The sequence below is a fragment of the Hypanus sabinus genome, chromosome 6 (genome assembly GCF_030144855.1).
Source record: "Hypanus sabinus isolate sHypSab1 chromosome 6, sHypSab1.hap1, whole genome shotgun sequence".
NCBI classification, from domain to species: domain Eukaryota; kingdom Metazoa; phylum Chordata; class Chondrichthyes; order Myliobatiformes; family Dasyatidae; genus Hypanus; species Hypanus sabinus.
This window is the reverse complement of record NC_082711.1, coordinates 182,424,033-182,440,502: the sequence shown is the minus strand read 5'-3', so window position 1 is coordinate 182,440,502 and position 16,470 is coordinate 182,424,033. Positions and strand designations below refer to the sequence as shown.

The following is a 16,470-nucleotide window of genomic DNA, read 5'->3' as shown; positions in this document are numbered from 1 at the left end:
CTCTCTGGTACCTGACTCTTCTCCTTCCCCCTTCTGAGTATGACCCACTTGTCTGTCTCCTGTGGCTCTGGTGTGACCACTTGCCTGTTACAAAATTACAGTGGAGTAAAGGGAATTAGAGGCATGAGAGAGGAGTTGGCCAGAATTGATTGGAAAAGAACACTGGCAAGGATGGCAGCAGAGCAATTCGGAAGGCATAGGATATATACACTTGGAGGAAAAAGTATTCTAAAAGCAAGATGACACAAATGTGGCTAACAAGAGAAGTCAAAACCAACTTAAAACCAAAGAAATGGCATATAATAGACCAAAAATTTGTGGGAAGTTAGTGGATTGGGAAGCTTTCAAATATCATCAGAAGGAAACTGAAAAAGTCATCAAGAAGGTAAAGATGGAATACAAAAGTAACCTAGCCAATAATATTAAAGAAGATACCAAAAGTTTCCTCAGATGCATAAAATATAAAAGAGAGGCAAGAGTTGATTTTGGACCGCTAGAAAACTATGCTGGAAAGGTAGTAATGAAATCAAGGAAAGGGCAGATCAACTGAATTAGTATTTTGCAAAAGTCTTCATTGTGGAAGTCACCAGCAATAGGGTGTAAGTTCCATGAGTCAGGGGTCATGAAGTGCATGGAGTTACCATTACTAGAGAGAAGGTTCTTTGGAAACTGAGAGATCTGATGATAGATAAGTCACCTGGACCAAATGGTGTATGCCCCAGGGTTTTGAAACAGATGGCTGACTTCCAGTTAAGATGACGATGGTTTAGTTGCTAAAAGCTATCGCTCCATTTTATTTCTTATCTCCGCACTCCTTCTCTCCCTTTTTTTTCACTCCAAACTGTTAAACCTTTTATTCTCCCTTCTGCCTGCGAATACGCCTGTTTTACGATGGCTGCAAAGTCCACCAAATCGGGGAAGAAAGAAGTTCCTGCCACTGGCCCATCGGGTGAGATTATTATATCGATTTTGGAGCCGCACTGACAGGAGATAATAGCTGAATTTAAGTCTTCTATCAGTTCAGTGAATTTGAAATTGGATCAAATTAAAGTACATAGTGGAGGATCATGCCCAATGCTTTATCACATCTCGAGTCTGCTACGGATATGTTAGACTGCCATTTTAAAGAGCTGGAAAGCGTTTGTTCCAACTTAAGAGATCATAACTGCAAGTTATTATCCAAAGTTACTGATTTGATAAGTTGGAGTAAACATCAAAATCTACATATTTTCGGCTTGCCAGAACATGGATCTCCCGTCGAATTTTTCTCTACTCTGCTATGTGAGATTTTCAAGAACGAAATACTTCTGAACCTGCCCGAGATACACAGAGCTCACTGCACTTTAGAGCCTATCCCAGAGCCAGGACACAGGTTACGTCCAGTAATTATCTGTTTTCATCGCTACCAGTCTAAAGGTCTCCTCATTAAGGAAGCTTGAAGAGGGAAGTTGGAATATAAGGGTCAACCAATTCGTGTTGTCGAGGACTATGCTCCCCAAGTTCTGAGTCTGCGAGCCGAGTTTAAAGGAGTTACGAAAGAATTATATAATCGTGGATTCGGGCCTTCCCTTCGATTTCTGGCACGCCTTCAAATAATTCTTACTAATGGAGACAAAAAGTGGTTTAACTCGGCTTCAGATGCTCAGAAATTTATTGATGACCTCCCTGTGGCTTCGACTCCCTCTGGTTTGGTCTGATTACTTATATTGTTGGAGAAGTACTTTTTTTGGTTTTTTTTCCTGATTTTTCTTTCTTAAGTCAGTAAATTTTTTTTCATAGTTTTTCGCGGGTAGGTTATTGGGTAAAATCTGTTTACCTGTTTTTATATTTTCTCTTAAACACTAGTTCATATCTTTTTTTTGGATTATTACCTTGAGTTAAACTTAACAAATTTTGGTGGAATGGTTTTTCTTTTCACTATGTATAACTTTAGTTTGTAGTGCTAAAAGTTTTCTTTTTTGTAATTGATGTAAAATGGAGCTGATGATGATGTTAAAAACAAGAAGTGGGGTTATGGGTGATTATTTTTTGAAGAGCTTGCTGCTGCTTTTCGGTAGCTTTCTTGTTCTAGGGTTTGGGGGGATCTCTAATGCCAATATTATTCATAGAACCTTTAGACATTTGTATTGTTTAGGACATTTTTCTGTCCTGTTTTTCTTGTTTTATACTTTTGCCCCAGAGTTGTTATTTGAATTTCAGACAAGGTTTATGCCTACTATCCTCTATCCTTTTTTTAAAGGACAATGGTTAGTCCATTGAATTTTGTAAGCTGGAATGTTAAGGGATTGAACCATCCTGTTAAAAGAAGGAAGGTGTTTTCACATCTTAAACAGCTTAAAGCAGCAATTGCTTTTTTGCAAGAAACATACATTCGTAGTTCTGATAACTCTCGTCTTAAGTCAAGATGGGTGGGGCAGCACTTCCATTCAACTTTTCAGGCTGAAGCTGGGGGGGGGGGGGTTTCAATTCTTATAAATCAAAATGTTCCCTTTGAGCTTCATAATAAAGTATCTGATACAAATGGTTGTTTTATTATTGTCTTAGGGAAATTATACAACACACTGGTAGTCCTGGCTAATTTATATGCCCCCAACTCGGATAATGTGGAGTTTTTTGATAATTTCTTCTCTTTACTACCTGAGCTGAGTTCATATTCTCTCATAATGGGTGGTGATTTTAATTGTTGATTAGATCCAATTTTGGATCGATTGTCCTCTATTTTTAGATTACCAAGTAAATCTACTTTATCAGTTCAGTCTTTCCTTTCTAATTATGGTATCTCTGTATGGTATTTTCTCCATCCAAATGTGAGAGATTATTTGTTTTGTTTTACATGTTCATCATACTTTCACTAGAATTGATTTCATAATTGATAATCAGTTGATTCCATCTGTTTGCTCTTGTGACTATCGGAGTATATTGACTTAAGATCACACCCCAGTCACCCTGTCTATAATTCTTCCTGGTTTCCCCCAAATTAATAAACATTGGTGTTTTAATCTGACCTTGTTGTCAGATAATGATTTTGTAAAATTTATGGAGGACCAGATAACTTTTTTAACATGTCATCTGAAACCTCAAGTCAGGTTGTTTGGGACGCTATGAAAGCATACCTAAGAGATCAAATAATTTCATATACTGTGAATTTGAAAAGAAAGATCCATAAAGAGCGATTAGATCTGGTCAATCAAATTAAAGCAATAGACCAACTACATGTCCAGACTAAAAATCTGGAGCTGTATAAGAAACGAATGGAACTTCAAACTAAGTTTGACCTTATTTCCACTCACCCAATTGAATGCCAACTTTTCGAAAGTAAGAGCCAGTTTTATATCCATGGCAATAAATCCGGTAAATTTTTAGTCAACCAACTAAGACGCTCTAAAGTTAAATAACATATTACAAAAATTCAAATGGAAAATGTGAACATTACCTTGAATCATTCTGAAATTAATGACATTCCAGAATTACTTTTCTTGACTCTATACTTCTGAATCTCTAAATGATAATATCTTTGTCGAGCATTTTAAAATAGTTTAAATGTTCCTATGCTTTCTCCAGATCTTAAAGCAAAATTGAATGAACCATTATCACTAGAGGGAATATCCTCAGCTATTTCTGTACTGCAGTCTGGTAAATTTCCTGGACTTGATGGGTTCTCTGCAGAATTATATAAATCATTTTCCTCACTGCTTTTGCCAAAACTAATATTATTTTTAATTGACTCATTTAAACATGGTAAGTTGCCAGCATCATTTAATAAGGCATGTATCATTCTTTTAGCGAAAAAAGGTAAAGATCTAATAGTGTTCTTCGTACAGGCTGATTTCTTTGCTAAATTTTGATGTTAAAATTTTGGCTAAAGTTTTGGCCTGTATATTGGAGAACATTATACCTTTAATTATTTCTGAAGACCAAACTGGTTTATTAAAAATTGTCTCCCTTTTTTAATATACGGTGTCTATTTAAAATCTTATACTCACCTTCAGCTAGGATTCCTGAATGTGTCATTTCTCTAGATGCAGAAAAGCATTTGATCATGTGGAGTGGAATTATCTTTTTGCGGTTTTAGAAAAAATTGATTTTGGATAGTTTTATTACGTGGATTAAATTGCTATATTCACACCCCACTGCTTCTGTCTTGACTAATTCTCAGCAATCCCAACCTTTCAATCTTAAACGTGGCACCCGGCCAGGGTGCCCTTTAATTCCTTTACTTGTCGATTTGGTCATAGAGCCATTGGTGATTGCGTTTCGAAGTTGTGCTGAATTGACGGGGATTTGGACGGCGGGTGTTAAGCATAAAGTATCTCCTTATGCTGATGATCTTTTACTTTTTATATCAAACCCGACTACCTCCTTATCCCCAGTGTTTTCACTCCTTAACAAATTTAGCCAGCTTTCCAAATACAAACTTAATTTACGTAAGAGCAAACTGTTTCCAATAAATAGAGAAGCACAATTATTAGAATTTTATAACCTCCCTTTTAAAGTAGTAAATAAACAATTTACTTACCTTGGCATTACAGTAACAAGAAATTATAAGCATCTTTTTGGAGAAAATTTGACTGATCTTTTAAATCATACAAAACAGAATTTAGCACAGTGGTCACCCTTATCCATGTCTCTGATAGATGAAATTAATGTTAATGTATATCCTTCCTAAATTTTTATACTTATTCAATCTTTACCAATTTTTATTTCTAAAGCTTTTTTTGATTCATCTATATTCTATTATTTAGTCCTATCTATGGAAGGGTAAATGTCCCAGACTAAATAAAGCTCATCTTCAAAAACCTAAAAGGGTAGGTGGTATGGCCTTGCCCAATTTTCATTTATATTACCGGGCAGCCAACATACATTGTCTTATCTTTAGGTCTTGCTTTTATAATCAGTTTGACTGCCCAATATGGGTGGCAATGGAGTTGAACTCTAATAAGAATCTCTCCATCTCTGCACTTCTTGGATCTGCACTTTCTTGCCATTTGCCTAAATCAATTGTTAATCCAGTTATCAGACACGCTCTGAGAATATGGGCTCAGTTCAGAAAATATAATGGGCTTCATGGTTTTTCACTCTCGTCCTATTCTACATAATCATCTTTGTCAGCCCTTTATGCAGGATTTAACATTTCTAGACTGGCATAGAAAGGGCATTAGCTGCTTTGAAGATCTTTTCATAGATAAATGCTTTGTAACGTTGTCTGTAAAGTTTGGCCTACCTAACACTCATTTCTTTAGATATCTCCAAATTAAACATTTTATCAACCCTTTAATAGCAAACTTTCCTGAGGTACCCATTAAAAATATTGTGGATTTGTTTCTTCATATGAATCCATTAGGTAAAGGTTTAACTTCTACTATTTGAGATATGTTAACGATGTTGAGGCGAGCCCCCTTTGACAAAATTAAAACTGCCTGGGAGCATGACTTAAATTTTTTTTGTCCAACAAGGTTTGGGATTCAATTCTCAAGTCAGTTAATTCAACTTCTCTATGTGCTTGCCACTGCCTTTTACAGTTCAAGATGGTACACAGGGCTCATATGTCTAAAACTAAATTATCGCGGTTCTATCTTGATATTAGTCCCTGTTGCGAAAAGTGTAAAGGGGGAAAGGGTTCTCTTATTCATATGTACTGGGCTTGTCATAGCTTGGAGAACTTCTGGAGAGATGTTTTAACTTTATCTTATGTACTTAATTGCTATTTGGAACCTAACCCTCTGATTGCTCTTTACGGTACCTCGGGAGAAGTTGACATGCATTTAATTCTGACTAAGTGTTATACATTGTCTTTGGTCTCTTTTGGCCAGATGTGCAGTCCTTCTTAGGTGGAGAGATGTTGCCGCACCCACTCATTCTCAATGGCTCGGAGATATTATGTCCTGCTTAGACCTTGAAAAGATTCATTATTCATTTCTTAATTCGGACATAAAGTTCCAAAAGGTGTGGGGACCTTTTGAATATTTTCATAATTCCTGTTTAGATTAAGGGTGCATCCATCCCTTTTTCCTTTTGTATTGAAATCCCTTACTTCCAGCTTCTTACGGTTAAGATTTATGGTGTTTTTGATGTGTAAACATATTATAGATTAGGTAGAAGGCAATATAACTTATTTTTATAAATACACCTCTGTGGTGATAAAGTTCTGGTTAACTTTTTATATATTGTAAGGTTGGCTTGGAGTTGGGTAGTGGGAGGATGGGGTGATAACTAACTTTATACGATTCTACTATGGGTGCTTTTCTTAATTGTTATGAACTGTACTTTTGCTATGTTTGTTCTGCACTGTATAAACCTTTTTGACTGTTTTTGTTTTTTTGCATTGGAGAAACTCATTTAAAAAATTAATATTAAAAAAAAAGAAACAGGTGGCTGAAGAGATTGTTGAGGCATTTGTAATGATCGTTCAAGAATCTCTAGATTCTGTAACCATTCCGAAAGAATGAAAAATTGGAAATGTGACTTCAGGAAGAGAGAGAGAGACAGAAGAAAAGAAATCATGGGCAAGTTAATCTGACCTCAATGATTGGGAAGATGTTGGAGTCAGTTATAAAGGATGTGGTTTTGGGTTACTTGGAGGCACATAATAAAATAGGCCATAGTCAGCATGGTCAAGGGAAAATCTTGCCTGATAAATCTGTTGGAAATCTTTGAAGAAATAACAAATAGTTTAGACAATGGAGAATCGGTTGAAATTGTGTACTTGGATTTTCAGAAGGTCTTTGACAAGGTGCTACACTTGAGGCTGCTTAGCAAGTTGCAAGCCAGTTGGATTATAGGAAATATCATAGGATGGAGAAAACAGTGGCTGACTGGTAGAAAGCAAAGAGTGGCAATAAAGAAAGGCTTTCTCTGGTTGGCTGCTGGTGACTAGTGGTGTTCCACAGGGGTCTGTGGTGGGACCAGTTCTTTTTCCGTTATACATCAATGATTTGGATGATGGAATTGATGACTTTGTTACAAAGTTTGCAGATGATATGTTAATATTAAGGGAGAGGAGGTGTTGGAATTGTTAAAATACATTAGGACAGTTAAGTCCCCGGGGCCTGACAGAATATTCCCCAGGCTGCTCCACGAGGCAAGGGAAGAGATTGCTGAACCTCTGGCTAGGATCTTTATGTCCTCGTTGTCCATGGGAATGGTACCGGGGGATTGGAGGGAGGCGAATGTTGTCCCTTTGTTCAAAAAAGGTAGTAGGGATAGTCCAGGCAATTATAGACCAGTGAGCCTTACGTCTGTGGTGGGAAAGCTGTTCGAAAAGATTCTTAGAGATAGGATCTATGGGCATTTAGAGAATCATGGTCTGATCAGGGACAGTGAGCATGGCTTTGTGAAGGGCAGATCGTGACTAACAAGCCTGATAGTTCTTTGAGGAGTTGACCAGGCATATAGATGATGGTAGTGCAGTGGATGTGATCTACATGGATTTTAGTAAGGCATTTGACAAGGTTCCACAAGGTAGGCTTATTCAGAAAGTCAGAAGGCATGGGATCCAGGGAAGTTTGGCCAGGTGGTTTCAGAATTGGCTTGCCTGCAGAAGGCAGAGGGTTGTGGTGGAGGGAGTACATTCAAATTGGAGGGTTGTGACTAATGGTGTCCCACAAGGATCTGTTCTGGGACCTCTATTTTTTGTGATTTTTATTAACAACCTGGATGTGGAGGTAGAAGGGTGGGTCGGCAAGTTTGCAGACGACACAAAGGTTGGTGGTGTTGTAGATAGTATAGAGGATTGTTGAAGATTGCAGAGAGACATTGATAGGATGCAGAAGTGGGCTGAGAAGTGGCAGATGGAGTTTAACCCAGAGAAGTGTGAGGTGGTACACTTTGGAAGGACAAACTCCAAGGCAGAGTACAAAGTAAATGGCAGGATACTTGATAGTGTGGAGGAGCAGAGGGATCTGGGGGTACATGTCCACAGATCCCTGAAAGTTGCCTCACAGGTAGATAGGGTAGTTAAGAAAGCTTATGGGGTGTTAGCTTTCATAAGCCGAGGGATAGAGTTTAAGAGACACGATGTAATGATGCAGCTCTATAAAACTCTAGTTAGGCCACACTTGGAGTACTGTGTCCAGTTCTGGTCGCCTCAGAATAGGAAGGATGTGGAAGCATTGGAAAGGGTACAGAGGAGATTTACCAGGATGCTGCCTGGTTTAGAGAGTATGGATTATGATCAGAGACTAAAGGAGCTAGGGCTTTACTCTTTGGAGAGAAGGAGGATGAGAGGAGACATGATAGAGGTGTACAAGATATTAAGAGGAATAGACAGATTGGACAGCCAGCGCCTCTTCCCCAGGGCACCACTGCTCAGTACAAGAGGACATGGCTTTAAGGTAAGGGGAGGGAAGTTCAAGGGGGATATTAGAGGAAGGTTTTTCACTCAGAGTGGTTGGTGCGTGGAATGCACTGCCTGAGTCAGTGGTGGAGGCAGACACACTAGTGAAGTTTAAGAGACTACTAGACAGGTATCTGGAGGAATTTAAGGTGGGAGGGTTATATGGGAGGTAGGGTTTGAGGGTCGGCACAACATTGTGGGCCGAAGGGCCTGTAATGTGCTGTACTATTCTATGTTCTATATGAATATAGGTGGAGGGGCAGGTAGTTTTGAGGAAGTAGAAAGACTACAGAAGGTCTCATATAGATTAAGAGAATGGGCAAGATGGCAGATGGAATACAGTGTTGGGAGGTGTATGGTCATGAACTTTGGTAGAGGAATTGAAAGGGTTAACTATTGTCTAAACTGAAGAGCAAGTACAAAAATATGATGTTCAAAGTCACTTGGGAGTCCTTGTGCAGGATTCCGTAAAGGTTAATTGCAGGTTGAGCCTTGTGGTGGGGAAGGCAAATGCAATGTTATCACTCATTTCCAGAAGACTAGAATATAAAAGCAAGGATATAATGTTGAGACTATATAAAGCTCTAGTGAGGCCTCACATGGAGTATTGTAAGCAGTTTTTGGATCCCTTATCTTAGAAAGGATGTACTGAAACTAGAGAGGGTTCCAAGGAGGTTTACAAAAATGATTCCAGATTTGAAAGGCTTGTCATATGAAGAGCATTTGATGGCTCTGGGCCTGTATTCACTGGAATTCAGAAGAATTAACTGTGACCTCATTGAAATCTATTGAATGGTGAAAGGCCTTGATAGAGTGGATGTGGAGAGGATGTTTCCTATGGTGGGAGAGTCTAATACCAGTGGACACAGCCTCAAAATAGAGGGGTGCATTTTAGAATGGAGATGTGGGGGAATTTCTTCAGCCAAAGAATGGTAAATCTGCGGAAGTCATTGCCATAGGCAGCGATGAGGCCAAGTCTGTATGTATATTTAAGGCAGAAGTTGGTAGATTCTTGATTGGTCAGGGTATGAAGGGATATGGGGGGGAGAGGCAGGAAATTAGGGCTGAGAGGGAAAACAGATCAGCCAAGATGAAATGGCAGAGCAGATTCAATGGGCCAAATGGTCTAATTCTGCTCCCATGTCTTATGGTCTTATTATGGTGTTTTTCCTGAATTCCACCCAAGTTGCCTTAGTAGACGAGCCTTCCAGTCTGTCCTATCAGCACTATCATGACATTATACCTGATAAAAATTGCCACCCCTCTTCCTTTAATCCCTCCCCTCCATGTCTAAAACCCCACAACACTGAGTTTTCAGTCCTGCCTCTCCTGCAAACATGTGTCACTAATAGCTACAGCTTCATAATTCCACATATGAATCATGATCTTAAGTTCATCTACAGTACTACTTGCATTGAAATAGATGCACGTCCCTCCATACTCACAATTGATCTAATACAATACAGTTTCCATCTTGGTTTATTGTCTTAACATCTACTATCCACTTGCTGTCCTGGTTCTCTCTGGTTCTCACATTCTGGCATCTCAAGTTTAAATCTCCTGCACCAGCACTAACAAACTTTCCCAAAAAGATATTGAACCCCTCCAGTTCATGTGCAAACTGTACCATTTGTATAGATCCCACCTGTTGTGGAAGGGAGCCCAAAGATCCAAAAACCTGAGGCCCTCCCTCTCAAACTATCTGTTTAGCCACATATTAAATTGTACTATCTTCCTATTTCTTGCTTCACCAGCACATGTCATAGGTAGCAATCCTGAGATCACCACCCTGGTTGTCCTGCCCTATAACTTAACACCTAGCCCCCTGAGCCCCCTGAGCGCAGAACCTTTGCAGAACCTTGTCACCTTCCTGCCTATGTCATTTGTACAAATGACTTCTGGCTGCTCAGCCTCCCCTTTAAGAATGCTGTGGTCTTAATCCAAGGCATCTCTGACCCTGACACCTAAGAGGCACACACCATCCGAGAATCTCATTCTCATCCTCTATCTCCTGTCTGCTCCCCTAACCAATGAATCCTGTATCAGCACTGCTTACCTCATTTCCCCACTTCCCTCTGAGCCAAGGAGCTGAAGACAATGTTCAAGACCTGACTGCTGTGGTTTTCCCCCGCCCAACATTATCTGTAATAATATACTTGAGGGGAATGGCCACAGGAATGCTTTGCACTGACCGCCTATTCCCCTTTCCTCTCTTGATGGTCATTGAGCACCTTTTTCTTGTAACTTCAGTCTGACTGTCTCTGTATCTCCTGTCTATCAACCCTTCAGTCTCCCAAATGATCTAAAGGTCATTGTAGTGTTCTCGTGCAGGTGTAAAAACTCTGAACTAAACACCGAGGTAAACCGTAGTCAATGAGGCACGATCCCAGTAAGATTAACCGTTCACTCTTCCACATTAACATATGGGGAAAACTGTTGATAAAACAATACAAAATATATACAGTATTTGTTTCCTTCTTGGCATTGCATTTACATCATAAATACTTGAAAAAGTAAAACTACAACAAACTATATTACATTAAAGTACAACATATAGTCAGAATCTACCTATGCCATCCATTGGCTTTAAATACACCACACAAACTATCCAGCAATGCTTTCAATAACAAAGAAAATAAACTTTATCAACCGTCATTACTTTTAACAGAATCAGCATTAACATTTTTACTTCAACATATCGATTATCTTATGAACTTTAGGCGTTGCTTCTATGATGGTTCTTAGAGCGTGGAATAAAAACATTTCTCGCTTTGATCCTGCACACACAAGCCCCTGCCTTCCTGTTTCTCCAAACCAGTATTTTCCCACAAGACGCAGCGAAACTGGGTGTAACATCATCGCATACTGCGATACATCACAGACAATGAATTTACTTTCAACAACCTTAACTTTAACTAGAAAATAATTACAAATGAATTACTAAAGCGAAAATGTAATAAAGCTAAACAAATGCCATAAGGGCAACACACTCCCCGCCTGACCTTTGTAAGGTCACTATGAACATGATACAAAACTTCAATCTATAAATCAGTCCTTAGGTAGAAGTAGAATGACTTCTGCAACTGGTCTTTGGTAAATTTTCATATCACCTTGGTCAGAAGTTTTCAACTCACCCTTCCTGACATGTCCATCCCTACCAGGGAATGTGGCACTGATTCTGGCCATTGGCCAGCAGTTGCAGGCAATATGCTTGTCCCTGAGCAGGACTAAATCTCCAACTTGAAGATTCCTGCGAGGTTCTGTCCACTTTTGTCTGTGTTGCAACAAAGGTAGATATTCATGTCTCCAACGGGACCAGAACTGATTTGCGAGAGCCTGAACCTGTTTCCATTGCTTTGTGTACAAGTCCTTATCTGAGAAGTCCCCAGGTGGAGAGGGAACTCCTGCCTTCTGCATAAGGAGCATTGATGGTGAGAGTACGAAGGGGCTTTCCGGGTCAGAAGACACAGGTAGGAGTGGTAGCGCATTTATAATGGCTGTGACCTCTGCCATTAGTGTGCACAGTACTTCATGGATCAGTCGGGTGCGTTGATGCAAAAACATTGAATCAAGGATCCTCCTAGCGATACCAATTATCCGCTCCATGAGCCTCCCATGTGAGAGGCGTGTGGTGTGTTGAATTCCCAGTTGCGTCCCTGCTCACTGAGGTACCTTTGTACTGTTTTGTCCATCCCGAGCTCTTTGGACACTCCAACAAAGATCCTGCTGCAATCAGACCTTAACTGTTTTGCAGGGCCTCTTAGTGCAAAGAAGTGCCTGAGAGCATTAATGCAGCCGGATGTATCCAAAGATTCGATTACCTCAATGTGCACCGCTCTTGAACTCATGCAACTGAACATGATGGCCCACCGTTTGCTCTCTGCTTGTCCTCCTCTGGTGCATCTAGTGATGATTGTCCAGGGACCAAATACATCGGGCCGCACATATGTAAAAGGAGGGCAGATATTGAGGCATTCTGGTGGGAGGTCCGCCATACGTTGAGCTTCCAGCTTCCCTCACAGTTTCCTGCAGGTTACATATCGGTGGAGTACTGAATTGATCAGTGTTTTGCCTCCCAAGATCCACAGTCCCGCTGCCCTGATGCCTTACCTGTTCATGGTGATGGCGAGTAAGCAGTAAGGACACATGGCTGTCTTTGGGCAGGATTACTGGGCTCTTTTCTGCAGCTGAAAGGTGAGAGTGTATTAACTGGCCTCCAATGCAAATGAGATCGTTCTTCAGGATCGGGTTAGTTTCCTCAAAGGGCTGTCCTTTGGTATTGGTTTATTAACTTGGAGGGCTGAAAACTCCCTTGCAAAAGCTGCTCTTTGAGTTGCTTTAAGGATGACGTCCTTTGCCTGGGCCAATTGGTCCGCAGTGCGAGGTAAGTTACATTTGTGCTATCCCTTGCATTTACTATTTCGGGATGAGCATGTGTAGGATCTGGCCACGTGAATGAGGAACGCAAGTCCTCTCACTAAGGAACTCAGGTGGAGAACCGCTGAAAGCGTTCGGTGGTACGTATTGATTCTTTGAGGTAGGTGATTCCTATTTGTATTTGCGGCTAAATTTCCGAGTCTCTTTTGGGTTCGATCAGCTCAAATGTCTCACTCATTTGAGTTTTTTCCGCTGATGGAGCAAGTTTATTATCATGCTCAGTTTGAGTGAAGACTGACTGTCCCAGTGACTTGTCGGTTACTTTACTACACTTGTTAAAGCCTTGTTGTGCTTTCTTGATACACATAAGGCTTGTGCAGGGTTGAAAAATTGAATTACAGCCACTCTCTAGCACGTTGGTTTTGAGTGTGTTAACTGTCGGTTTGTGTACATTGACAAGGCACACCACCCAGCCCAGATCCAGGCATTGGGCAAAGGGGGCGTTGTGTGGTCCATTGACCTGCTGCTTGACCCTGGTCACCTGGATAATGTCTCTTCCAAGTAGCAGGAGTATTTCTGCTTTTGGATCCAGTTCTGGGATGTGCTTGGCAATGTGGTGGAGATGCGGCTGGTGTCGCACTGCGCTTGGTGTCGGGATCTCGGTGCGGTTATTCAAAATTTCATTGCACTCTAAGAGCGGAGGGTGACAGATGACAACTTTACCATTCAGCGACTCGAGCTGGAAGCCTTCTGCCTTCCTGCCTGAGCGAGTTCTAAGGTAGTATGGAAACTGATTACTCTCTACGTTGAACAAGTCAAAGAACTCTGGTCTGACTAGTGAGTGATTGCTCTGGTCGTCCAGAATTACATAGGCTTTGATGGCCTTGTCTTTGCCTCCCTTAAGGTATACCTTAGTGAGGCAGATCTTTGAGCAAGAATGGCTTGACTGACCTTGACCGCAAACTTCTGTGCAGCTCGAGCTGACAATAGTTGTCTTGAAGTAATCCTCTCCCTCCCCGCCATCCTCTTGTGAAGGTGAAGGAGCTTTGTCAGTTTGCGGTAACAGGGTGGGATGCATGACCCAATCGTGATTAGTGTTATTACATTCCGAGCACTTCACGGGGATCATACACTCTCTAGCGAAGTGAGAGGTAGAGGAACAGCATTTAAAACATTTTTTTCTCTTTGAGAAGGGCCATTCTCTCGTCAAAGGGTTTTTTTCTAAATGTTCTGCATTTTTGAGGGGGTGGGGTTTGTTGTGTAATGGACAATTCTTGCTAGGTTCATTGTTAGTTGTGGAAACTTCAGTTTTACACACCGAGACAGGTTTATTAATGTTAAAATTATTCAAAGTGGATTTGACTGGCTTGGTGTGAATTGTACTGCTACCTTGACTCATGAGGCTAGGGTCGTTTCGCTTCTTCGCCTCCTTGCACACAAACCTAGTGAAATACTTGAAGGGAGGAAATCGACCACCGTTCTCTTCCTTGAACGCTGAGCCAACAAACACCCACCTTTCCTGCAGCCCAAATGGAAGTTTGTCCATGATTGGTCTAATTCCGTATGAAGTATCTAGATATGACAGGCCCTTTAAATAGCCATCTTCTTTAGCGCCTTCAATCTCCATGAGTAAATCTCCAAGTTCTCTTAATTTAGTGTGGTCCTTGGCTGACACTCTAGGAAAATTTTCCAGCTGTCTTAATAGTGCCATTTCAATAATTTCAGGGGCCGCATAACACTCCCGAAGTCTCTCCCATGCTTTGCGTAAGGCTAGCTTGGGGTTGTTGATGTACATTGAACGTATGCATCTCACCTGTTTGCATGATTCTTTTCCCAGCCATTTTGTCATAAGATCCAACTCTTGGGTTGCTTCGAGCTGGACTCCACCAGTAGCGTTGGCAAATGAGGAGTACCATGCACGGTAATTTTCAGGCTTATCATCAAACTGGTATAGTCTTGAAGTGATGAGATCTCATCGTGCTAAATACTGTGCCATGGGTTCAACTGCAAATGGCACACTGGCTGGGGGAATATGTCGGCAGGCATATGACTGAGGGTGTATGTTCGTTAGGGGATTTGCTGTTCTGACTTCATCCTTTGCCTCTTTCGCCAAATCTGGTAAGTTTGGTGTCGAGAAGTATTTGTCGGCAGCCCTTTCATTCTCGAGTTTGTCACAAAGTTGCAAGGGTAAATTTTCTTCCTCAGATGGATGCGATGCATTTAGGCCTCTCTTTGACTCCTCATGAAATGGAACGTTAGTATATAAGTATGGAGAGGAAGAACAAATCTTCAGGTCCATTTGAGATCGGACGTAGTCGCTAGTGCGTTCCAATCTGGACCTTTCTGAAGTAGATTTTACTTCATCTAGAACGTGCATTTCTTTAGCACTTTCTAATATTTCTGCTTCCACCCTGGCAGCTTCAGCTTCTCAGCGTAGCATCAGCACTTCTAACTCTGCTTCTACCCTTACCCTTTCCAGCTGGTTTTCAGCTTCTCTGGCAGCCTTTTCCCTTTGTTTTTTGGCTTCTCTGGCAGCCTTTTCCCTTTGTTTTTTGGCTTCTCTGGCAGCCTTTTCCATTTTCAGTTTTGCTTCCTGTCCAGCGTATGACGCTCGCCCGCACCTTGGCAGTTTCTGCTTTAGCTCTTGCGTGGGCAGCCTTATTTGTTGATGCTCTACTGCTCCTGGCACTGAATGGCAATGACTTGACGCTGGATCATGATGCCATTGTACCACTTGGTGAAACACCTGGTAATGCCGCCTTTTCACTGTAGTGTTCTCGTGCAGGTGTAAAAACTCTGAACTAAACACCGAGGTAAACCATAGTCAATGAGGCACGATCCCAGTAAGATTAACCGTTTACTGTTCACTCTTCTACATTAACATATGGTGAGAACTGTTGATAAAACAATACAAAATATATACAGTATTTGTTTCCTTCTTGGCATCGCACTTACATCATAAATACTTGTAAAAGTAAAACTACAACAAACTATATTACATTAAAGTACAACATACAGTCAGAATCTACCTACGCCATCAACTGGCTTTAAATACACTTCAACACAAACTATCCAGCAACACTTTCAATAACAAAGAAAATAAACTTTATCAACCGTCATTACTTTTAACAGAATCAGCGTTAACATTTTTACTTCAACATATCGATTATCTTATGAACTTACGGCGTTGCTTCTATGATGTTTCTTACTGCGTAGAATAAAAACTTTTCTCACGCTGATCCTGCACACACAAGCCCCCACCTTCCCATTTCTCCAAACTGGTATTTTCCCACAAGACGCGGCGAAACCGGGTGTGACGTCATCGCATGCCACAATACATCACAGCCAATGAATTTACTTTCAACAACCTTAACTTTAACTAGAAAATAATTACAAACGAATTACTAAAGCGAAAATGTAATAAAGCTAAACAAATGCCTTGAGGGCAACACAGTCATCCATCTCCAGTTTCAGTTCCCTGGCACAATCTGTAAGGAACTGCAGCTGGATCTATTTCATTAAGTCCACTGACAAAATTTATCTCAAATTTAGGTTGAAGTTTGAAGTATCATTGCCTACACTATTTAATTACTATAGAAACCAGACTCTCAAGGATCTTTGCTACATTTTCTCAAAGAACAAGAGGTTCAAGTTTCTATGAGATCTTCTATTTTTCTGATTGCACAAAGCAGTATGGTTGGTTTGCGATCAAAATGTTTCTCACTTTTGGCCTTGACCACAATTTGTCTTGATTTTTCTGC

The 16,470-nt window shown here is 40.7% G+C and overlaps 1 long non-coding RNA gene across 1 annotated transcript in view; it reads right to left on the bottom strand.

The window, feature by feature from the left end:
* LOC132396206 (uncharacterized) overlaps nucleotides 1–16,022 on the bottom strand; it is a 103,920-nt gene extending 87,898 nt beyond the window's left edge. The window contains exon 1 of the long non-coding RNA XR_009512899.1: nucleotides 15,893–16,022. This is a non-coding gene — a long non-coding RNA (uncharacterized LOC132396206). The remainder of the gene's footprint in view (nucleotides 1–15,892) is intronic.
* Between the last annotated feature and the right edge of the window lie 448 nt (nucleotides 16,023–16,470).